Source organism: Rhinolophus sinicus, chromosome 12, assembly GCF_057876585.1.
Source record: "Rhinolophus sinicus isolate RSI-liver-muscle chromosome 12, RSI-T2T, whole genome shotgun sequence".
NCBI lineage: Eukaryota > Metazoa > Chordata > Mammalia > Chiroptera > Rhinolophidae > Rhinolophus > Rhinolophus sinicus.
In genome coordinates this window covers 4746101-4770486 of record NC_142512.1, presented here as the reverse complement: position 1 = coordinate 4770486, position 24386 = coordinate 4746101, and positions in this window count along the sequence as shown.

Sequence of the window (24386 nt, the reverse complement as noted above, 5' to 3'; positions counted from 1 at the left end):
GCCTATTTTGTCTGATAAAATTATGGTTATCCCAGCTTTCTTTTCAGTTTTATTTGCATGAAATATCTTTTTCTATCCCTTTACTTTCAGCCTGTGTGTATCCTTCAATCTACAGGGGGTCTCTTGTTGGCAGCATATGTACGGGTCTTGTTTTTTATCCATTGAGCCATACTATGTCTTTTGATTGAAGTATTTAGTCCACTTGCTTTTAAAGTAATTATTGATAAGCATGTAGTTATTGTTATTTTATTAATTGTTTTCTGATTGTTTTTGTAGTTCTTCTCTGTTCCTTTTTATTATTTTCTTATATGTTGATGACTTTCTATAGGGTTGTGTTTGGATGACTTTCTTTTTATTTCTTGTATATATCTTGTAGATTTTTGGTTTGTGGGTACCATGTTCTTATACACCAAGCTAAGTTTATAGCAGTCTATTTTCAGTTGATGGTCACTTAAGTTCAAATGCATTCTAAAATCACTACAATTTTTACTCACTCCTCCACATTTATGTTTTGGTCATTATTTTTTACTTTGTGTGTGTGTGTGTGTGTGTGTGTGTGTCCCTTAACTTATTGTTGTAATTACACAGGAGCATCCTACTTTTTGTCTTTTAGCATTTTGACTAGCTTTAAAGTTGGTTGATCCAATGTTTTTATTAAGTGTTTACCTTTGTCAGTGAAAATTTTTTTCTTTCCTGTTCTCTTATTCATATTTTTTATTTTCTTCTTTTCTTCTTAAATAAGTTCCTTTAACATTTCTTGTAATGCTGGCTTAGTGATAATGAACTCCTTTAGCTTTTTCTTGTCTGGGAAACTCTCTTTCAATTCTAAATGATAGCCTTGCTGGGTAGAGCAATCTTGGTTGCAGGTGTCTGCCTTTTATCACTTTGAATATTTCATGTCAATCCTTTCTGACCTGCAAAGTTTCTGTTGAAAAATCAGCTGACAGTCTTATGGGAACTCCCTTGTATATAGCTAACTGTCTTTTCTTGATACTTTTAAGATTCTCTCTTTGTGTTTAACTTTTGGCATTTTAATTGTGATGTGTCTTGGTGTGGGCCTCTTTGGGTTCATCTTGCTTGGGACTCTCTGTGCTTCCCAGACTTGTATGTCTATTTTCTTCTCCAGGTTAGGGAAGTTTTCAGTCATTATTTCTTCAAATAGATTTTCAATCCCTTTCTCAGTCTCTTCTCCTTCTGAGACCCCTATGATGAAAATGTTGGTATGCTTGATTTTGTCCCAGAGATCCCTTAAACTATCCTGATTTTTAAAATTATTTTTGCTTTGTGCTACTCCAAGTAGGTATTTTCTGCTACTTTGTCTTACAGATTGCTTGTTCAGTCCTTTGCTCCATCTAATGTGATATTGATTCCCTTGAGTATATTCTTCATTTCAGTTACTAGATTCTTCATTTCTGATTTGTTCTTTCTTTATTTTTTCTATCTCCTTTTCTATGTTTTCTATCTCTTTGTTGAAGTTCTCACTGAGTTCATCTATTCTTCTCCCAAGTTCATTAAGTATCCTTATAACCAGTGTTTTGAACTTTGTATCTGGTAGATTGCTTGTCTCCATTTTGTTTTGTTTCGTTTTTCTGGAATTTTGTCTTATTGTTTTATTTGGGACATGTTTGTTTTTCTCCTAATTTGGCTGATTCCTTGTGTTTGTTTGTATGTATTATGTAGATCTGCTACATCTCCCAGTCTTGATAGATTGGCCTTATGTGGAAGGTGTCCTGTGGAGCTCAGTGGTGCAGTCTCCCTGGTCACTTGTTCCGGTGTTCCAGGGGTGTCCCCTGTATGTGTTGTGTGTGCCCTCCTGTTGTAGTTGGGCCTTGATTGCTGCCAGCATGTCCATTGGTAATGTTGGCCCTCAGGCTTACTGGCTGTGAGGAATGGCCAAGGCTACAGTGGATGAGCTGTTGTGTGTCTCCTGACTCCATGGAGCAGGAGTAATTTAAACAGCCAGCTGGGATGTCCTTTGGGTGTGTTGGTTGCAGATCTGGTTAGGTGTGATTCTGGTGTGGTATGAAGCCAGCCACCAGGTGTATTGGTTCTGGAGCCTCTAGGAAGTGGTTCCAGTGCAGGCCAAACTGAGCCACCACTGGTGCCAAGCTTGAGGCCAGTTGGTAGAAGGCACAAAGTGAACTAGAGTTGATTGCCCCTTGTGCTGGATTTAGAGGTGCTTGCGAGAGGCTACACTGTGACCTGAGGTTGGCTGCCACTTGTTCTTGGCTTGGGATCCTTTGGTGGGTACTATGGTGCAAGCTGAGGCCAGCTAACACTTGTGCTGGGCTTGTGGCCACTTAGTTGGCACTATATTACAGGCCAAAATTGGCTGCTGCTTATGCCAGGTTTGCAGCCACCTGATGGGAGTTAGAATGCAAGTGGAGACTTGTTGCCACTTGTGCTTGGCTTGGGGCTACTTGGCATGAGCTCCAAGGCACACTGAGGCCAGCAGCTGCTTGTGTGGGGTTTGTGAACATTTGAGAGAGTCTGTAGTGCAAGCTGAGAGCAGCCATTTCTCGTGTGGAGTTTGTGGTCCTTGGAGTGAGTCTGCAGCACAAGCCAAGGCAGGTGACTTATATGGAGGAGCCACTGGAAGAGGCTTGGGCCAGACGGGTGAGTTGGGTGGGGTAGGGTCTCAGTGAATCATCAGAATGGGACAAATGTTGTTAGCCAGGTTAATGGAGAGCACAAATTTGGCACCTGCGTGTACCAGGCCAGCTGGGTGTGGGGAGGACTCAACAAAGGAACAATGATTCTTGCCAGCATTTCCATCCCCAGAGAGAGTGGCTCTCTCTGAAGTTAGTCAATTTAGTTCCTCCCCATATGTCACAACACTTTTCGAGCTGCTGCTCCTGCACTGGAGCCTAGAGTTAGTGGGTTTGTGAGTGAGTGAGTCTGTGCACAGGCCCCCTCAAGAGGAGTGCCTCAGTCTTAAGCAGCCCTTTGTCTATCTCCAATGCCACCCCCACTGGTTTTCACTGCCAAATATTATGGGGACTCCTCTTCCTGTTACTGATGCCCTGTCACTGAATGGGTTGGGGAGCCCATTGTGGGGCTGGGACCCCTCCCTCTTGAGAGGGTAACTCTGCAGTCAAGCTATCCCTCCCAATTCTGAATCACCACATTGTGGGTATGGGACCTGTCTTTTCTGCATCTCCACCCCTCCTACCAGTTTTGATGCAGCTTCTTCATTATATTTTTAGTTGTAGGACTTCTGTTCAGCTAGACTTCAGGTGATTGTCATTTTATAACTTAGTTTTAATTTTGATGTGATTGTGGGAGGGGGCGAGCACAGCATTTAAAGCTACCCTGTCCATTATTCCTGTGTTCTTTAGAATTATCTTTACTTCTCTTTAGTGAACCCTTTGTTACACTAATCCTTTATATTAAACATTCCATATTGTAATGATGGTGTGGATTCTGTCTCCTAACTGGTTCCTGATGAATGCAGAGTGACATTGTTCCAGCTCCATATCTGCCCACAGAGCCTAGTATGTCCTGAATGTTTGGTAAATGTTGGGTGAATGAATGAATTAATTAATTACAGCTCTTTTTTTTTTTTTTTTTTTTTTTTTTTTTGGCTTATCCCATATAGTGGCTTCTGGTTTTCATCCATCTACGGTAAGGAGCAACAAGAAGATCTAAATTGTGGAAATGAACAAACCTATGTTAGGCACCTATGGTATAAGGCATTTTCTAGGTCCTGTAGAAGATCCAAATATATTTATTTGCAAAGAGAATAGATAAGCTGCTTGCACATACAGTTTAAGAAAATGCTACTGGAAAACCTGCTGTGATTTTTCTAAGCAAAAACCCCATGGTGGACCTTAGTTCATTGGGTATTAGAGAAAGATAGTCCTATTGCAAAAGTGACATCAGCTCGCAAACTCAGAGGCCTGAACTGTCCTGGTCTCTCACCTGGCTGGCAGTTCATCCCAGTTGAAAGCCTCCATTTCTGAGAGTTAAGAAGCCATCCAGTGGGGCTACCCACCTTATGCTTTGGCTTCCCAGGCTGTAGGAGAGCAATGAGGCATGAGAGATAGATCCCTGAGCTCAGCATTAGAACTGGGCTCTAGTCCAGCCTCTCTTGACTGACTGTGTGTCCCTGAATAAGTCACTTAACATCTCTGAACCTCCATTTTTCTTCTCATTGAAATGACAGAGTCAAAGTGCTAACCAGATTGGGTGGAAACATCTCTCTCCTAGATCCTGAGTGGTGGTATAAACTGATTAACCTTTCTCTGGAAGGCAATTTGGTCATGTGAATCAAAACTAGGGGTTTTACCCTGCAGAGTGCCAAGGAGTCCGGTAGATAATGTAATAGAGTGAGCTCCTTTAATACAAGGGTGACTCTGATTGTTTTTATTTTATTTTATTGAGGTAAAATTCACCATTTTAACCATTTTAAAGTGTGCAATTCAGTGGCATTTAGTACAGTCACAATGTTGTGCTACCATCACCACTATCTAGTCCCACAACATTTTCATCACCTCAAAAGAAGACCCTGTGCTCATTAACAGTCACTTGCTATTCTCTTCCCCTCAGCCCCTGGCAACCACTCATCTGCTCTCTGTCTCTATCACTCCCTGGCTCTGTTCTTTACGAAACATATTCATATTTCATAAAAATGGGGTCATACAAAACATGATCTTTTATGTTTGTTTTTTTCCCCTTACCATTATATTTTTAAGGTTTGTCCATGTTGTAGCATGTACCATACTGCATTCCTTTTTATAGCTGAATAATACTCCAGGGTATGAATACACATTTTTTTTTCTATTCATTAGTTGATGGACATTTAGGTTGTTTCCACTTTTGGGCCATTACAAATAATGCTGCTATGCACATTTATGTACAAGTATTTGTTTTCAATTCTTTTGGGTATATACCTAACAGTGGAAATGTGGGGTTATATAATAATTCTATGTTTAACTTTTTGGGGAACTGTCCAACTATTTTTCATAGCAGCTGCACCATTTTTCATTCCCACCAGTAATGTAAGAGTGTTCCAAATTTCCATACCTTTGCCAACACTTGCTATTTTCTTTTTGTTAAAAATTATAACCATCCTCGTGAGTGTGATATGGTATCTCATTGTGGGTTTGGTTTGCATTTCTCTAATGACATTACACTTTTTTTTTTTAATGTGCTTGTTGGCCACTTGTATGTCTTATTTGGAGAAATGTCTGTTCAAGTCCTTTGCCCACTTTAAAATTGGGTGGTTTGCCTTTTTTGTTGTTGAGTTATGAGTTCTTTATATATTCTGGACACTAGACCTTTATTAGCTACATGCTTTGCAAATACTTTATTCCCATTCTGTGGTTTCCTATTTCTTGATAGTGTTCTTCCCTGAAAAAAATGGTATTAATTTTGATTAAATCCAATTTATCCTTTTTTTTTTTTTTTGGCTTGTGCTTTTGGTGTCATATCTAATGTATGACACTTTTCCTTTTGGTCTTCTTCTAAGAGTTTATTAGTTATTACTCTACATTTAGGTGTTTGATCCATTTCGAGTTAATTTTCATACATAGTGTAAGGTAAGAATCCAGCTTCATTCTTTTGTGTGGATATTTAGCTGTCCTAGTATCATCTGTTGAAGAGTCTATTCTTTCCACATTGAGTGCACTTGGCACCTCTGTCAAATATCAATTGACTATATATGTATGGATTTACTTGTGGACTGTCAATCTATTCCATTAATTTATATGTTTATCCACATGCCAGTACCACATTGTTTTGATTACTATAGCTTTATGGTAAGTTTAAAAATCAGGAAGTGTGAGTCCTCCAACTTTGTTCTTTTTAAAAATTATTTTGGTTATTCAGGGTCCCTTACAATTCCATATGAATTTTAGGATTAGCTTTTCCATTTCTACAAAAGAGGCCCCTGGGATTTTGATAGGGATTGCACTGAATCTGTATATTGCTTTGGGTAACAATATTAAGACTTCCAATCCATAATTTCTTTAGTTTCAAATGTTTTGTAGTTTTCAGTGTCCAAGTCTTTCACCTCCTTAGTTAAATTTATTCCCAGTTATTTTATTCTTTTGGATGCTATTGTAAGTGAAATTATTTTATTAATATCCTTTCTGGATTATTCCTTGCTAGTACATAGAAATACAAACGACATTCATGTGTTGATCTTATATCTGGCAACTTTGCTAAATTTGTTCATTAGCACTAATAGTTATTCAGTGGATTCTTTGAATTTTCTGTCTATAAGATCACGTCGTCTTGTGAATGGAGATAGTTTTATTTTCTCCTTTTCAATTTGGATGCCTTTTTTTTCTTGCCTAATTGTTCTGGCTAGTAGTCTAGCAATATGTTAAATAAAAGTGATGAAAATGGGCATCTTTGTCTTGTTTCTATCTTAGGGGTAAGCTTTCAGTCTTTTACCATTGAGTATGTCACTTGTAGGTTGCATAGACGTCCTTTAACATGTTGAGGAAGTTTTCTCTATTCCGTTTGGTGAGTGTTTTATCATAAAGGGTGTTGGCTTTTGTCAGGTGCCTTTTCTGCATAAATTGAAATGATCATGTAGTTTTTTTCTTTCATTTTATTAGTGTAGTATATTACTTTGATTGATGGGGCAGCTCTGATTTTCCAAGATAAGCTGGACATCTGAATTCTAATGAGAAATCTTCTTACTTTCAAATGTTGACATGCATAAAAACTAAAAATAAGAGCCAAATTGGCTTGAGGCCACCAGTTTGAAATCTCTGAACCAGAAACTTAAAAGTCATTCTTCCCATTGACTTAAGAACTCCACTTCTAGGGATCCATCCAAAAGAAATAATCCAAACTGTGGGCAAAGTTTTAAACCTATACTTGAGTATTTTTCTAAAGCCCAAATCTGGAAAGTCCCTGAATACCCAGCAGTAAAGGTCACTTAAGGGCTGTGTTCACCCCAGTGGAACAAATGTTTTGCAGCCACTTAGGACGGTTTTAATGAAAATTGTGAAATGTCATCAACAGATATAGGTGATATAACATTAACAATTGTAGTTCAATATAACCATAATTGTCATCTACTATGACTATATCTTTTTTTTTCTTACAATCAAAAGCAGAGGGATTCCTCAAGGCCCCCCCTCTTGGCTGGGTTAGGTTGGCTCAACAGTAGGTCATTTCCCCACCAAGCCCCCATCTTCCCTCTATTTTCCAAATTTGCCATAATTTGCTGATACAACTTTTTCCTTTTGGCACTTTCCACATGTGATACATATTTTAAGACATTTTCATCACAAAAGCACATATCGATATACCAATTTCCTTTTTGTGCTCACATTTTCAACACACATGTGTTCTGTCTGTCATATATAGGAACCGCTTTGGGCAGAACTCCATTTCCCATTAAACTGCCCCCATTCTTTATAAGCACGTGAATCAAAACAATCTTGACCGTCACTTTGGCACTGCTGGCTGGCAAGGACCCACACCTCTTCAAGAATGGACAACAGAATTCACTGTGTTGCTGCTTTACCCCATTTAAACTGTAGCCCTTTCACTAAGCAACTTGGATAAAAGCGGGCTTTCTTGAAGTTCATTTTATTAAACAGATGCTACACCACAGAAATCTGATCATTCTTTCCATGGATCCATCCGGTAAAACCTGAATTCCATTTTGAGTACTCCAAGTCTAGGTGTCAAGACAGTGCCTTGATAAGAGGGGGGAAAGTTCTGCTGCAGTTTGAACACTGACTTTGGGACTGTCCCCCTCGTGCCACCAAAGAGGGAGGAAGAACAGGGGCTGGGGCACAGGCTCAGCTTCCCAGAGGAGGTGCCACCATGGTTGGGTGCCAAGAGGCAGACGTAGGGGAGAAAACACTACACAGGCAATATGTCCAGTGCAATCATCAACGTGGCATGGACCCTTATCCAGTGGCCCACAGGACCAGCGGGGGCTCAGAGAACAGGCAATAGTCCCATGGGACGGGGAAGGCAGCATTTGAGCGGGGCCTCTGTGCTGAGCTTGATAGCATGCTCCCGAAATTCACATTCACCTGGATCTGTGAATGTGACCTTATTTGGAAATAGGGTCTTTGCTGATGTAATCGAGTAAAGATGAGGTCATACTAGATCAGGGTGGTTCCTGATCCAATGACTGAGGTCTTTACAGGAAAAGGGAAGCTTGGATTCACATACACAGAGAGGAAGTCCATGTGAAGACAGAGGAAGAGATTGGAGTGATGCGTCTGCAAGCTGAACAACAGCTAGGAACGCGGGCCTCCACAGGAAGCTGGGGCAGAAGCAAAAAAGGCTCCTCACCTCGAGCATCACTCAGGCATCCAGAATAAAACTTTGTTGCTTAAAGCCTCCAGGTTGTGGTACTTTGGTACCGTAGCTCTAGCACATTACTGCAGCATTGAGGTAAACCTTGTCACGAAAGCACCTCCATCCCATCCAGGGTCCAGTGGGCCACTTTCCCTCACTTCCTCACTCGAGTCCCACCTCCAACAAGGTTCCAGCTATCTCAATTGTGACCAGCAGGGGGCGCCTCTGGCTTACGCTTCAGCCCCGCTCTCCACTCCGGTCCTGGGGTCAGGCTGGGGTGGCGGTGGCCTGCCCTGGCAGAGAGGCTGCGGAGGCCGATGTTGGAGCACCTACGCGCCCGACTTCTTTGCTTCCCCCACGAGGCTGTGCTGGTCTCCCTCTGCGGGGTGCTCGTGCCCCCGGGGCAGAGAGGGTGGGACGAAAGAGTTCATGTCGTACGATGTATGAGGTGGTCACGGAGGACATTTCCCAGGGACGCAGGGCTCCGACCAAGGCAAGGGATCGCTGACACCTGAGCCCGGCACAAGAGGGCAATGGTCTCCCCACGCTCGCTCATCAGTAGCCCTGTTTACAAAAATCCCTGGTGTGTGTCCGAATGTATGACAGTATAGCAGACGTCGCAGGAGGTGCCGGGGTGTCCGGAACTATCAGGACGGCCGGGCTGGAGTTCCTTGCAGGCTCAGCTCGAGGGCGCCCGGATCAATCTCCTGATTATGAGGCCTGCGTCAGGTGCTCACCCCCGACCCCACCTGATCCAGGTACATTGCCAATGTGTGCCCCCTAGGATGGCAGAGGCTAGGCAGGAAAAAGCAGCCCATCCTCCTCCTAAGGAATCAGCGGAGCGGTGTGTCTTCCTCTTCCCTCCGCGGGCCCCAGAGGGCTGGACGTGCAGGGGCTCTGGTTCCTTATGGGGTGGTAGGTGGGCTTAGAAGGCAGGAAAGGTAAATGTTTTACAGTACAAAGAGCAGAAACTGGAATCAGACTGGAAACCCAGTCCCAGCTTTGCCCCTCACCAGCAGTGGTGATCCTGCCTCTCCCCTGGTCTCAGTTTCTGGGCTGTGAAATGGGCCGGAATTAGTGCAATTGTCTTTCACAGAGGTTCTGCTAACTGACCAAGACCACATATGTAAAGGCTCTGTCCATGGGGCCAGGCTTAGTGCAGAGAAACCCCTCCAGGTGTTTGTGGTGTGTGTGTGTGTGTGTGTGTGTGTGTGTGTGTGTGTGTGTGTGCCCTAAAATACACATACAATAAAATTTACCGTTTTAATGAAAATAACTCTTCTCCTCTTGCAAAACTGAATTCTGTCCCCATTAAACACTACTCTACATTCCTCCTCCCGCTAGACATTAGCATCCACCACTCCACTCTGTCTATGAATCTGCCTATTCTAGGTTCCTCATGTAAGTGGAATCATATAGCATTTGTCCTTTTGTGACTGGATTATTTCACTCAGCATAATGTCCTCAGGGTTCATCCATGTTGTAGCACGTATCAGAGTTTTCTTCCGTTTTAAGGCTAAGTAGTATTCAATTGTATGCATATATATATTGCATTTTGTTTATCGATTCACCTGTCAATGGGCATTTGGGTTGCTTCCACCTCTTGGCTGCTGTGAATATTGGTGTACAAAATCTCTTTGACTCCCTGCTCTCAATTCTTTTGGACATATACCTAGAAGTAGAATTGCTGAATCATATGGTAATTCTATTTTTAATTTTTGAGGAACTGCCTACAGCTTTCCACAGTGGCTGCACCATTTTACATTCCCACCAGCAGTGGACAAAGTTTCCAATTTCTCCACATCCTCACCAACAATTATTTTTACACATATATATAGTAAACATCCTAATGAGTGTGAGGTTGTCCCTCCAGTTGTTTGAAGCACACAGGATTTGATACAGTGATGAGTACTTACAAAATTACTGGGAGGGCTGGAAGAGACCCTCGGCTGTGCCTCCTAGACACCTCCCAGAGCCCTGTGGGGTGGGAGGGCACTGCCCCCTACACCACAGCCAGGTGGGCAATGGGGACACTGCTGGGGGCAGGAAGCTGGGATCAGCAGCCCAAGATCAGACATTGAGACACTGCTACAGAAAAATCTCACATCCCCATGACCCTGTTGGACGGCAGACAGTGCCCCAAACAGCAAGAAGACGACCCCTCCTCCCTCTGCCTCCACATATCAAGTTAACTTCTACTCAGATAAAACATATCACTTTCTCATAGCAGCTTTATTCATAGTAGGTGAGAATTAGAACAACCCAAATATCCATCAACAGAACACAGCAACAAATTGTGGTGTACTCATGCCACAGAATATTATACAGCAATGGAAAAGAACAGCTTACTACCGCATGCAACAACATACATGAATCTCACAGACATAATTGTGGAGTGAAGAAACCGACAAGAGAGCACATTCCATATGCTTCCATTTATGTGAAGGTCAAAAAGAAGCACAACGAATCTATGGCAAAGGGCTGAGAGTGGCGGTGACTTTGGGGGATGCATTTGGCTGGAGGAGCCCAGGGAGCCTATATGATGGTGGGGAAGGTGGTTGCATGGTGTACACATGAGCAAAAGTACTTCAAGCTGTACACTTAAAATATGTGCACTTTGGACAATGAAAAGGTAAAAGTAAAACAAGTTACTTTCTCTGGGAAGCCTTCTCCCATACCAGACCAAATGTCCCCATTCTGATATGTCGGAGTTATGTGCCGCCCTCCCCAGGGCTTTGGCCACCACTGTGACGGCATGTTCCTGCAGATTGTCGAGCTGGCAGCCTGCTTCCCCTCTGGACCATAAGCTCATACAGGTGGTCTCTCTGTCTTTCCAGTGCCTGTTTCTTAAGGACCCCTGTAAGCGTGGGTACCCACCATCGTAGAACAAGCCCACTCTCTGGCGTCAGCAATGGGGGCTTTGTGCTTGCAAGTTGAGTTCTAAACCCAGATCCGGAAGAGAATAATCAGATTTGCAACTGATTAATCTTCTAGCTGTCCAGCTGAGCTGAAAAGCTGGGAAGGTGGTTTCTGAAACAGAACCACCTACGCCTGTCACTCTTCTTCCTAAAAATGTCCCATGTTCAAATATCCTTTCAAAAAAAAAAAAAAAGACAAAGAATCTTTTCACCTTGAAACCTCAGCACTTACCATTTTTAAAATCATGTGCACATAATATTTATGTAACTGTATTCGTGTGACTTGTAAATGTCTCAAAGCCACCTGGTGTGTTCGGGAGCAGAGAATGTGCTTGTGTTGTGGGGAGGAGGGAGAGGAAGTGAAGAGCTGCTATGCCTGGTCTGTGTGCAGCTCGGTAGCCCAGGGAGGGCTGAGGAACAGACAGTGAGAGCTCAGGAGTCTCCTTGCCTGGGCCTCTGCTCTCCCATGCCAACAGGATTTTCACTGCCTCCTAGATGGCAAAGCCAGGCCAGTAGAGAGGCAGATGTTGACTCAGTATAAAGACAAGCTTTCAAATGATTACAGAAGTGACCTTGAGCTGTGGTGAGCTCCCTGTCCCTGGAGGTATGCAAGCAGAGACTAAAAGACCATTGGTGAGGGCTTCTGTGAGACAAGTGCAGGTGGGGGACAAGACAGGCTGGAAGGAAGGCCACTTGGAGGGACTTAGAAGCCCGAGAGTCCCGTGACTCCGTCCTTTTGAAACTCTTCACCCTTATGGAGGGAATGATGCTCGCCAGGCTGCCTGAGATTACTGTCTTGGAAAGCGGGAGCTGGGCGGGCCCTTCAAAAGTGTGGTTTCCTACCCCAGACAACATGAGCTGCTGCCATTTATCGCTCTGTTCCTGGATACCAGGCATCATAAAGAGGGTTGCACACATCACGTGCTGTAAACAGGAGAGATCTGGAGAGTTGTGTTTAAGAACATGGATTCTGGAGCCCAACTGTCTGGATCCAACTCCTGACTTGGGGAGGAGGGGTAGGGAGGGTCTCAGAATCAGACCCTGGGACAAGGATTCAAGGGCGAGTACTGTCAGGGGAGAGGGTAAGTAGGGCAGGGAAGGGAAGGAACGGCTAAAAGATGTGTTATCGAGGGTGTTACCACTGGGCCCCTGGGGCTCAGTCCTGCTGTGGAGCCCGTGAGAGAGCATGCAGCATGTCCCAGAGTCCACCCGAGTGAGGGGGAACTGGGGTACTTGTGCACCAACCCCACACCCATGTGGGCTGAGAACTGCTTCTGCGGCAGTAACTCCCAGACCCCCGGCTGTTTTAGCCCACTTACTCTAACAACTAGAAAAAGCCTGAGGCCAGTCACAGGTGTCCCCAGACTTTGGCATGAAGTGTTGGGTCCTGGGGAGTGGTATGGGGGCAGGGCAGCAACAGTGTCCACTACGGCCACAGAGTAGCTGTGTGACCTCGTGTAGTTAGTCCTCTTCTCTGTCTGCATCGTCACCTGTTAGGGAGCCTGCCTGAGTTCTGTGAAGGTAGAGGCCTTAGAACTGCCTGACACATCGTCCAGCACGCCGGATCCAAGGAGCCCCGGAGAGAGTCAGGTGGGCATGTCTGAGCCGGAGCCATGCTCACAGGACTCCCTGTCCAGTCCACAGGGACCAAGGCCGCTGCTGGCCTCCAGGAGTGCCTCCCTCTCCCCTCGGCACTGAGCAGGTTCCCCCAGCACAGCCTGTCGTACTGACTGCCAACCACAGCAGGACCCCCGGGTCCCTCCAGAAGCCCTCTGAGCACCTTCTGTGGCACCAGCTGGGCTGCCCCCTCAAGGGTCCACAGGGTGCAGGCATTCAGCAGGCAAGAAGCCAGGAGCCCCCTCCAGGGGCCCCCACAAGCCTGAGGAACATCCCACCCACCCAGTCCCTCAGCTTCTGAGAGCTCAGGCTGCAGAACCCTTGGGCCCCGTCCCCACCTTTGCAGTGCTGACCTGCTCTCTATCTCCTCTCTGGCTGGATGTGGCCCAGAACACTTGGAAGCGAACCCCACGAACAGCTTGTCACTTGGCATGAAGAAGGCTGAGGCCTCCTGGGAGCAGAATATTCACTCACACATTTGCTCATTCATTCTTTCCTTTGCTCGGCCTTCTTTTCTCAGCCCTTGCTATGTGCTGTGGGTCTGGCCCCTGGCTGCACCCTTTACGTGCCCCACACCAATGCCCAGTTCGGGTTGCATTGGCTGTACAGTCAGCAGGGTCTGTGGGTGACTGAGCAACGTGGTTCAGGTGCGGATGAAATGAGAAAGTTTGTGAAGTGCTTCTTCAGCACAGTGTGTAGTTCATCATACGTACTCGAGAAATGTTACCTAACAGTATTGTTATTCTCTTTATTAACATGCAGGGAGGCCAAAGTCCTCTGCCACGAACGCATCTGTGTGTAGGGATGTGGCAGCCATGTGCGGCAGGAGAGTTAAGCTCTGAGGCAACGGGACCCAGACGAGGAAGTTCTGCTCGCGGGAGGTGTGAGCCTTCCCAAAGCCAGGAAGGAAGGGCCTTCCAGGCAGTCCTGTCAGCCACGTGAACAATCACCATCATCAGCCCTGTGGAGTGTTTACTGTGTGCCAGGTGCCATTTCAGTAACTCCCTGAATCCTCCCAAGACCTCAAGGATGCCTCCTCTCATTTCAAAGGTAAGGAAATGGAGGCCCAGAGAGGTTCATTAACTTGCCCAAGGTCACACAGCCAGGTGAGTGGGAAAATCCTGGTAAAGCTGACGTTTGTGAGGGCTCTGAGCTCTGTGTGCCTGTGTACAAGCCAACTGCCCCCCTTGAACTCCCATCGCTGCTGTGACAGAACCCACAAGCTCTCCAAGTGCTCTCCCAGTCGATGAGTCACCTCCTTCACTCCAAGGAGAAGCTGGTCCCAAATAGTTAACACTGGGGTCAAACCACAGACCTCTCCAGCCCATCTTCTCCTGGACCTCCCTTGGTGGGCCTCATCCCCCACCTTCCCATGAGCCCTCTCTTCAGGAGGCGCTGAGTTTACACACACAGCCACTTTGCATCTGAGATTGCCTGTTCCTGACGACATCAGGGAGGAAACTGAGTGTGAGGTCAGCCTGGGAGTTGATGACACCCGGAGCACCTGGGACAGGCAGCCTCCCATCTAAAGAGCCAGGACGCAGGCTCTGTATACAGTAGGCATTCCGCACATGCCTGCTGGTGTGTTGAACAAGCGAGGGAGAAATGTAAGCTTTGGCAGTGACCTGGGTCTTTGGTGACATTCAGGTCTGGGTTAGAGTCCCAGCTCTGAGACCTGAAAGGTCACTTTCCTTCCTTGAACCTGTTTCCTTACCTGACCTCTCGGGTGTCGTGGGTGTAAATGAGGCACGTAACGCAGCAGATGCTGTCACTGCTCAGCCCCCATCCACCTGGGCCCCTTTAGTTAGATCTGCGCACCCACCCCCAGCGCCCACGTGCTGGCTTCCTTGGAGAGCTTACCCGCACGACACCCTGGGGCTCCTGGAGCAGAGCCTGCAGTGCCTGCAAACATCGCTCCTCTACCCCTGCCCGTGTCCTCAACTAACAACTGGCAAGTGCTGTCATGCAGGGTGTCATGGTCCCTGCACAAGAACGCAGAACATGGTGAGGCCAAAAAGGCACACCCACGGAGCCATAGATAGGGGAGTCATACCACTATAGTCTTGCTGGCAGCTGGGTTGGAGACACAGAAAGCGGGAGCCACACTATCCACTACCTGCCGTCCACTTCTCTCTGCCAACCTCACTTGCTAGCTGCAATCCGCTGTGCTAACTGCAAATTGCACTTGCTAGCTCAGCCACCATCTTCTTGCCAGCCCCCATTTGCTGCTAGCATAGCCACAGCAGTTATATTAGTGGCCAATGGCTCACTGGTTACAGCTGACGGCCAACTAGCCACAGCTGATGGCCATCCAATCACAGTTGATGGCCATTTACTACCTGAGCCAGCATCTTTCCACGTGAGGCCGAGAGCCTGGAAACTGCACTCCTGGCTCTGTCCCCACAAGTGCAGAAGTCTGAAAGCCCAGCTCCCTTCTCAACTTTGCTCTGAGATGGAATGGACGCTCCAGAGCTCCCCACAGCGTCAGCCTGAGGCTGGGGCTTCTCCAGAATAAACCACCTGCACACAGGTACTTGTCTCAGGCCACCTTCCAGAATCAGCCTAAGACTCATGCATAAATCTCCCACCCCCAGAGCTTGAGCCCACCTAATATTGCCATGTGATATAACCTTCCTTTATCTCAAAAGGCACCTGCAGTTAATAAGCTCTAATGTTTACCTGTTGTTTTTAAAGAAAGGCCTGTGCTCCGCTCCCTTCCAGACACTGCATGTCTATAACGAAGGAAGAGAACCAGTAACATCAGCAAAGCCCCTGTTTAAAGCATTTTGTTTCAGACATCAAGCTTGCTTTCTTTTAGCAATTGCTGGCATTAGACGTCCTTGTCTCAATATCCCAAATCAGGTAGAAGAAACCTGGGATTGGATGTTGACCAAGAGCCTGTTCATTGCCTGTCCAATATCCTCTCACCCCTGCTTTCAAGGTGACCAGGAAAGCAGCTAAAGACCTGCATTTCCCACTCCCCCGGTAAATAAGAAGGCTAAACAGATATGAGCAGAAGTTGTCGGGCAGGACTTCCAGAAATACGTCAAAGAAGCCCAGTGTGCCCTTTTTATCTTCTGCCTTCTTTGTTTCCGCCCGGATGTTTTTTCAGGATGGCTGGCACTCCAGTGGCCATTTTGTGACTTTGAGGATGGAGCCAAATTCTAAATATGGCAGAGCAGAAAGACAGGATTGTAGGTTCTTGAAGGTGCTCTAGAGCTACTGCACCTGTCCTGGGAGTCCCTGATAGCTTTGACTTGAAAGAAAAAACTTCTACTTTAAGCCACTGTTTATTTTCTGGGTCTCTGCTACTTGCAGCTGAATGCAATTCTTAACTAATATGGATGTCACCACAGGTCTACAGTTTTGGTCTTAAATAAAACAACAAGATTTTCTCTTTCCAGCCCCTCCCTCGACAGAGCCACCTGGTCCTGCTCACAGAGACGTAACTACAAGGAGCAGGCGACCCCGTTACAGCGTTGAGAAAAGCCACAGCAGCTCTGGGGCCTGGGCCTGCTTAAGACAACTGGAGAATTCTTCCTTCTGTCATAGGGCCATAGCGGCAACAGGTAACACCTGGGTAGTTCCTGACACTGCACAGAACAGGGAGAAACGAGAGTGAAACACTTTGCCAGTCTCTCCCTCTGTGGGCCCTACAATCGCCAACTAATTACAATAACAAAGAATCAAAGTGCCAAAGCAGCGCTATTCATAGTAATGGGGAGGAGGGGGGAAAGGACTGGAAACAACCAAATGCCCAGGTACAGTGAAATGGACAAAGAAACTGTGCCGTGTCCACACAATGGAATACTCTGCAGCTACGTAAATGAACCATTTACCGCTCGCACAGAGATACAGATGGCTGTTGCAGACATAATAATGTCCAACAGAAGTCAGACACAAAGGATTATCTACTGTAAGATTTCATTTGGAGCATAAAGTTCAAAGCCAGGCAAAACTGTGGATGGGGAGTCAGGACAGCTGTTACTCTCGGGAAAGGAGCCGATGAGGTGTGGGGGCTCTAGGCTGCTGGTAATGCTCTGTTTCTTACCTGGGCTGTGGTCACACAAACGTGTTCACTTCTCAAGATTCATCATGCTGTATCATTAGTATTTGTGCACATTTCTATGTGTGTCTTGAGCTTAAGGAGAATCAATGGTGATGGCCCCCAGAAGAGGGACGTAGTCCTCATTTTGGCCGATCATGTGTGCAGCATGCGATGGGGTCTCAATGATCCATGTGGAGGGTTCAATGCGAGCGGCTGGGTGCTCCCTAGCATTTGGGTCAGCTTTGAAAGGGACTTAACTCAAAAGAATGACCACCACTATGGGCACTTGAGGGGCCATGGCCGGTGAATGGTGGCTGGGGTCATATATGGCATATGTCTAGCTAGGCAGCTTAAAAGCCCCCCCCCCCCAATAATACACCCTTCCCAGCCATCCACTGGAGAGGCTCAGCTCGTCTCTGTGTCACAGGGTCGGGTCAGCAGCAGGGAGCCATGTCTATCATGCACAAGGCACAGGGTACATACTTCACACACCTGTTAGGGCATCTTTACAATAATCCTGCAAGCTAGTTGTTGTCATTGAAATCAGAGTGTTGATCAGGGTTCTTTTGGTTGCAAGCGAAGGAAATCAATTCAAACTGGCTGAGAGAAAGAGAGAGAGGAGAGAGAATAGAGGAAGGAAGGGACAGAAAGAGACGTTGATTTGTTGATTCAGCATCTTAGTTTAGGCTCTTCCCAAAGTCACATATTTGGGGGGTGGTCCCAGAAAGCACTGTGTGGGTGTTGGGAAGCAAGAAAGTGAAAGGAGGGGCCAATCAGGGTGTATTGATGAGCAGGGATCATTGGGGACACTCCAGGACCCCCTTAGAACACATCTCAGGATCATACGGGACGCCAAGGAAGTCGAGCAGTTATCTCTCAACAGCTCCAGTCCCTCATTGGTTGAGGGTAACTCTGGAACACTCGCTCTCTGGCCCTTCTGGCCTGCCTCACCCATGTGCAGTTCCCACCAGCAAGTTCTGAAGGTGACCTCCATGAAGGTCAAGGGAACACAGTCTGGGAGCAAGTCACAAGAAAGCAGGTGGCTAAACATGGGCCCTGGGTAATGTCACTGTCTGTCCCCCTCTCTATCCCCTTGCTCCCCGTCCTTGTGTGATCAGCATCCCCACACGGTGCGGTTATACCCTCCCAGCTCCCACAAACCATGGAAAGGGAGCTGCTCTTGCTGTTCCAGTGACAGTCACAGAAGTGGGCTTCTGGGTCCAAGTGTGGCCACGTGCCCGTTCTTGAACAAATCACTGAAGTCCTGGCGATGTTAACTTCTGATCTAGGCCCCCAGTCAGGATTCCAAGCTGAAGGGGGATGAATCCATCCTCCTCAAACAGTACAGACCAGTGGTGCAGGTGCAGTGGCTTTCCAGAGAAAACTCAGGCATTCTGTAAGCCAGGCGGGCAAAATGCAAATGCCTACTCTACCCCATACAACAGATGAGAAGACTGAGGCTCACAGAGGGAGTATGACTTGTTCCCAGTCACACAGCTGTAAACAATGAAGCTGGAGTTCAAATTCGGGGCTGACTCCAAAGTCCCCACTAAGAGTTTGGGAGAGAGAGGTCTAAGATAGTGGATTAGGTAAACGCCATGCCTACTGCATCCCAGGATCACACCAACATTGCAAATAAATTATAGAACAATCAACCTCAAGAATCATCTAAAGACTAGGTGAACAGAACCCCTATACCTAAGGATATAAAGAAGAGGCCACATTGAGACCAGTACGAGGGGCAGAGATGTGAAACGAGCTGATCCCAAACCCACAAATAGTGCTTGAACTCCGGGAAGAGCAACTTGGTGGTGGAGGTCTCCACTGAAGAGGGAGGGGTCCCAGCTTCCCACAGCATCTGGCAGTGAAAATCAGCGAGGACTACGTTTGCCAATCCTGGTAAGATGGAAGGCAGCTAGAAACCCAGGCACCCTCTTATAGAGCTGGCACACAGACTCACTCACGTGCAAACACTCACCTGGTCTCTGGTGGAGGGGTGGCGACTCATGGGATGCCAGAGATGTGTGGGGATGGACTGAGTTGTGTGGCTTCGAGGAGATGGCTGGAGGGACAGGGGCCATTGTTGTCCCTGTGTTCAGGAGGGCAGCATCTTTTCTGTGTTGAGTCCTCCCCCAAAGCACCAAGTCTGGAACCGCATTGGTCTGCTGGAATCTGCATGTGCACACCGCCTTGGTGATACCCTGGGTCCCTGCCCCACACAGCAGATGCTGCATTGCTCAGGGCACTCTTGACTGCTGAGCTGCTGGCCATGCCCTCCCAGAGGCTGCAGAAGCCTTTTACAGCAGGGAGAGGCCTGCAACAGCCCGGGGAGCTTTTAGTGGCAGACAGTGACCCAAAACCTGCACTGCAGCCACTCTTGGATTTGCAAGCCCAAAGCAAGCAGTGGCTGGTTGAGGTGATCAAAGGGCATTTCACTAAGAGATTATAAGCCCTGAGGTGAGCAGTGGCTGGTTGTGGTGTTCTCGGGGCACTGTGCAAAGTAGTCACAGTCCAGGCACTGGTGCAAGAAATGAATCTGCATTTACTTTGTAAAAACCACCAGCGACGCCTCGTGACTCCCTGGGAGCCTGCCCCACCCAGCTAGTGCTGCATCACCAATGGCACTCTCAACACCAGGTCAACCAGATGGCCCGTGTGGCTAAGGAGGCTCTTTCAATGACTGGGCCTTATGGGCAACTGGCAAGTGGCAACAGCCATAGGGGAACCTGGGCCTTTTGCTAAGCTGCCTCAGACCCAGTACTGGTGGCAGCCAGCCTCAGTTCACAGAAAGGCCATCCCCACATGCCTCCAGGTTCAGTATAGATAGCAGCCAACCTCAAATGACTTTGTGGCTCTTACCAGGTAGCCATGGGCTGGTAACAGGCAAGGCTGAAATTGGCTTGCACGGGAGCACCTCTAAAGAAACACCAGAAACAACACACCCAGAGGCCAGCTTCAGACCACACCAGAGCACTACCTGGTTAGCCCCACAAGCTGCACATACAAAGGGTGGTCTCAACAGGCACAAGAGCCCATAGCAGCTGTGGGTATAGCTAAACATCACAGTCAGTAAGCCTGGGACTCATTCCCACCCACTGGCCCGCAAAAAGCAATCAAAGCTCAACTACAACAGGAGAACACAATCCAGGGACACTCCTGGAACACGCCACATGCACAGGAAATCAGGAAGACTGACCACATAGGACACACACTACATAAGGCCACCCAGCAAAGACCAAGAGACATAGGAGATCTGCCTAATACATAGGAGTAAGCACAGAGAGGCAGCCAGAATGAGGAAACAAAGAAACGTGTCCCAAATAAAAGAACAGGAGAAACCTCCAGAAATAGATCTAAGTGAAATGGAGGCAACCAACCTATCAGAGACAGAGTTTAAAACACTGGTTATTAGAATGTTTAATAAGCTTAGTGAAAATTTCAACAAAGAGATACCAAGCATAAAGAAGGATATAGAAACCATAAAAAAGAACCAGTCAGAAACAAAGACTACAGTAACAGAAATAAAAAATACACAAGAAGGAATCAACAGCAGATTAGATGAAACTGAGGATTGAATCAATGATTTAGAAGACAAGGTAGCATAAAATATCCAACCAGGAAAGCAAAAAGAAAAAAAGAATAATAATTTTAAAAAGGTAATTTATGGGACCTTTAGGACAACATTTGCATCATAGGAGTACCAGAAGGACAAGATAGGGAACAAGGGATCGGGAACCTATTTGAAGAAATAATGACTGAAAACTTCCATAACCTGGTGAAGGAAATAAACATACCAAGCCCAGGAAGTGCAGAGTCCCAAACAATATGAACCTAAACAGGCCCACACCTAGACACATCATAATTAAAGTGACAAAGGTCAAAGACAAAAAGAGAATCCTAAAAGCAGCAAGAGGAAGACAACTAGTTACTTACAAGGGAGCTCCTGAAAGACTATCAGACAATTTCTCAACAGAAATTTTGCAGGCCAGAGGGAGTGGCAGGAAATACTCAAAATGATGAAAAATAAGGGCCCACAACCAAGGTTACTATACCCAGCAAAGCTATCATTTAAAATTGAAGGAGAGATAAAGAGCTTTTCAGACAAGAAAAAGTTAAAGGAATTCATTACCACTAAGCCAGTATTACAAGAAATGTTAAAAGGACTCCTTTAAGCAGAAGAGAGGAGAAAACAAAGATAAAAAATATGAATAATAACATGGCAATAACTGTGTACTTATCAATAATCACTTTAAATGTAAATGGATTAAATGCTCCAATCAAATGACATAGGATAGCTGAATGGATAAGAAAACAAGACCCGTGCATATGCTGTCTACAAGAGACTCACCTCAGATTGAAAGACACATACAGACTAAAAGCAAAGGGATGGAAAAAGGTATTTCACACAAACGGAAATAAGAAAAAACCTGGGGTAGCAATACTTATATTGGACAAAATAGACTTTCAAATGAAGACTATAACAAGAGACAAAGAAGGACATTACACAATAATAAAGGGATCAATCAAACAAGAGTACATCATCCTAGTAAACACTTATGCGCCCAACATAGGAGCACCTATGTATATAAAGCAAATATTGACTTAAATAAAGGCAGCAATCAACAGTAACACAAGCATAGTAGGGACTTGAACACCCCACTAACATCAGTGGATAGATCATCCAGACAGAAAATCAACATGGAAACAGCAGCCTTAAATAACACACTAGGTCACATGGATTTAATTGATATTTTTAGAGCATTTTACCCCAAAGCAGCAGAATATACATTCTTTTCAAGTGCACATGGAACATTTTCCAAGATAGACCACATGTGAGGCCATAAAACAAGTCTCAATAAATTTAAGAAGATTGAAATCATATCAAGAATCTTCTCTGACCACAATGGTATGAAACTAGAAATCAATTACAAGAAAAAAACTGAAAAACACACAAACACATGGAGACTAAGTAACATGCTACGAAATAATGAAAGGGTCAACAATGAGATCAAGGAAGAAACCAAAAGATAGCCTGACACAAATGACAATTAAAACACAATGACCCAAAATCTATGGGACACAGCAAAAGCAGTCCTAAGAGGGAAATTCATAGCATTGCAGGCCTACCTCAAGACACAAGAAAAATATCAAATAAACAGTAAATTTACACCTTAGGGAACTGGAAAAAAGAACAGCAAACGAAGCCCAAAGTGAGTACAAGCAAGGAAATAATAAAGATCAGAGTGGAAATAAACAAAATAGGGGCTAAAAAATAATAGAAATAATAAAAAAGAGCAATGAAACCAAGCACTGGTTTTTTGAAAAGTTAAACAAAACTGATGAACCTTTAACTAGACTCAAGAAAAATAGAATGAGTACACTAATAAATAAAATCAGAAATGCAAGAGGAGAAGTGACAACCAACACCACAGAAAAACTTTTAAGAAAATACTACAGGCAACTATACACCAATAAATTGGACAATCTGGAAGAAATGGATGAATTCCTAGAAGCATACAAGCTTCCAAGGCTGAATCAAGAAGAAAGAGAAAATATGAAAAGACCGATTACTACCAGCAAAATTGAATCAGTAATCAACAAGCTCCCAACAAACAAAAGTCCTGGACCAAATGGCTTCACAGGTGGATTTTACCAAACGTTCAAAAAAGAATTCACACCTATTCTCCTCAAACTATTCTAAAAACTCCAAGAGGAGAGAAAGCTCCCAAGCTCCTTTTATGAGGCCACCATTACCCTGATTCCAAAACTAGACAAAGATATTACAAAAAAAGAAAATTGCAGGCCAATATCCCTGATGAACATAGATGCAAAAGTCCTCAACAAAATTTTAGCAAACTGAATTTAGCAATACATTAAAAAGATTGTACACCATGGTCTAGTACCGTGTTTCCCCGAAAACAAGACCTAGCCAGACAATCAGCTCTAAAGCGTCTTTTGGAGCAAAAACTAATATAAGACCCGGACTTACTTTACTATAATACAAGACCGGGTCTTGTATAATATAATATAATATAAGACTGGGTCTTATATTAATTTTTGCTCCAACAGGCACATTAGAGCTGATTGTCCAGCTAGGTCTTATTTTCGGGGAAACAGGGTCGGATTAATTCCTGGTATGCAAGGTTGGTTCAATATCCACAAATCAATTAATGTGATACACCACATAAACACAATGAAAAATAAAAATCATATGGTCACTTCAATAGATGCAGAGAAAGCATTTGACAAAATCTAACATCAATTTATTATAAAAATTCTCAGCAAAGTGGGAGTAGAGGGAACATATCTCAACATAATAAAGGTCACATATGACAAACACACAGCTAATATCATACTCAATGGGGAAAAGCTAAAATCATTCCGCTTAAGATAAGGAACAAGACAAGGTTGCCCACTTTCACCACTTTTATTCAACATAGTACTGGAAGTTCTAGCCACTGCAATCAGACAAGAAAAAGAAATAAAAGGCACCCAGATGGGAAAAGAAGAGGTAAAACTGTCCTTATTCGCAGATGACCTGGTTCTACAGAGAAAGAACCCCAAATATTCCACCAAAAACTATTAGAACTGATAAATGATTTTAGTAAAGTAGCAGGACACACAATTAATATTCAGAAATCAGTTTCATTTTTATACACCAACAAAAAACTATCAAAAAGAGAAATTAAGAAAACAATCCCATTTATAATTGCATCAAAAAAAAATACTTAGGAATAGATTGAACCAAGGAAGTAAAAGACCTGTACTCTGAAAATTATAAGACATTGTAGAGGGAAATTAAAGAAGATTCAAATAAATGTAAACATATACAATGCTTATGGATAGGAAGAATAAATATAGTTAAAATATCCATACTACCCAAAGCAATCTATAGAGTCAATGCAATGCCTATCAAAATACCAATGACATTATTTTCACAGAACTAGAAGAAATAATCCTAAAATTTACGTGGAACCATAAAAGACCCCAAATAGGCATGGCAATCCTGAGAAAGAAGAACAGAGCTGGAGGTATCATGCTACCTCATATAAACTATACTACAAGGCCACAGTAATCAAAACAGCATGGTACTGGCATAAAAAACAGACATATAGATCAGTGGAACAGAAGAGAGCCCAGAAATAAACCCATGCCTATATTATCATTTAATCTATGACAAAGGAAGCAAGAATATACATTGGGGTAAAGACAGTCTATTTAATAAATGATTCTAGGAAAACTGGACAGATATATGCAAAAAAATGAAACTGGACTCCTTTCTTACAAGTTTACAAGAATAAACTCAAAATGGGTTAAAGACTTATGTGTAAGTCCTGAAACCATAAAACGCCTAGAAGAAAATATAGGAAGCAAACTCTCAGACATTACCCTTAGTAATATTTTTACTGATATGTCTCCTTGGGCAAGGGAAACAAAAGAAAATATAACGAAGTGTCACTGCAGCAAACTAAAAAGGAAACCATCAACAAAACAAAAAGACATCCTGTTGAATGGGAGAAGATATT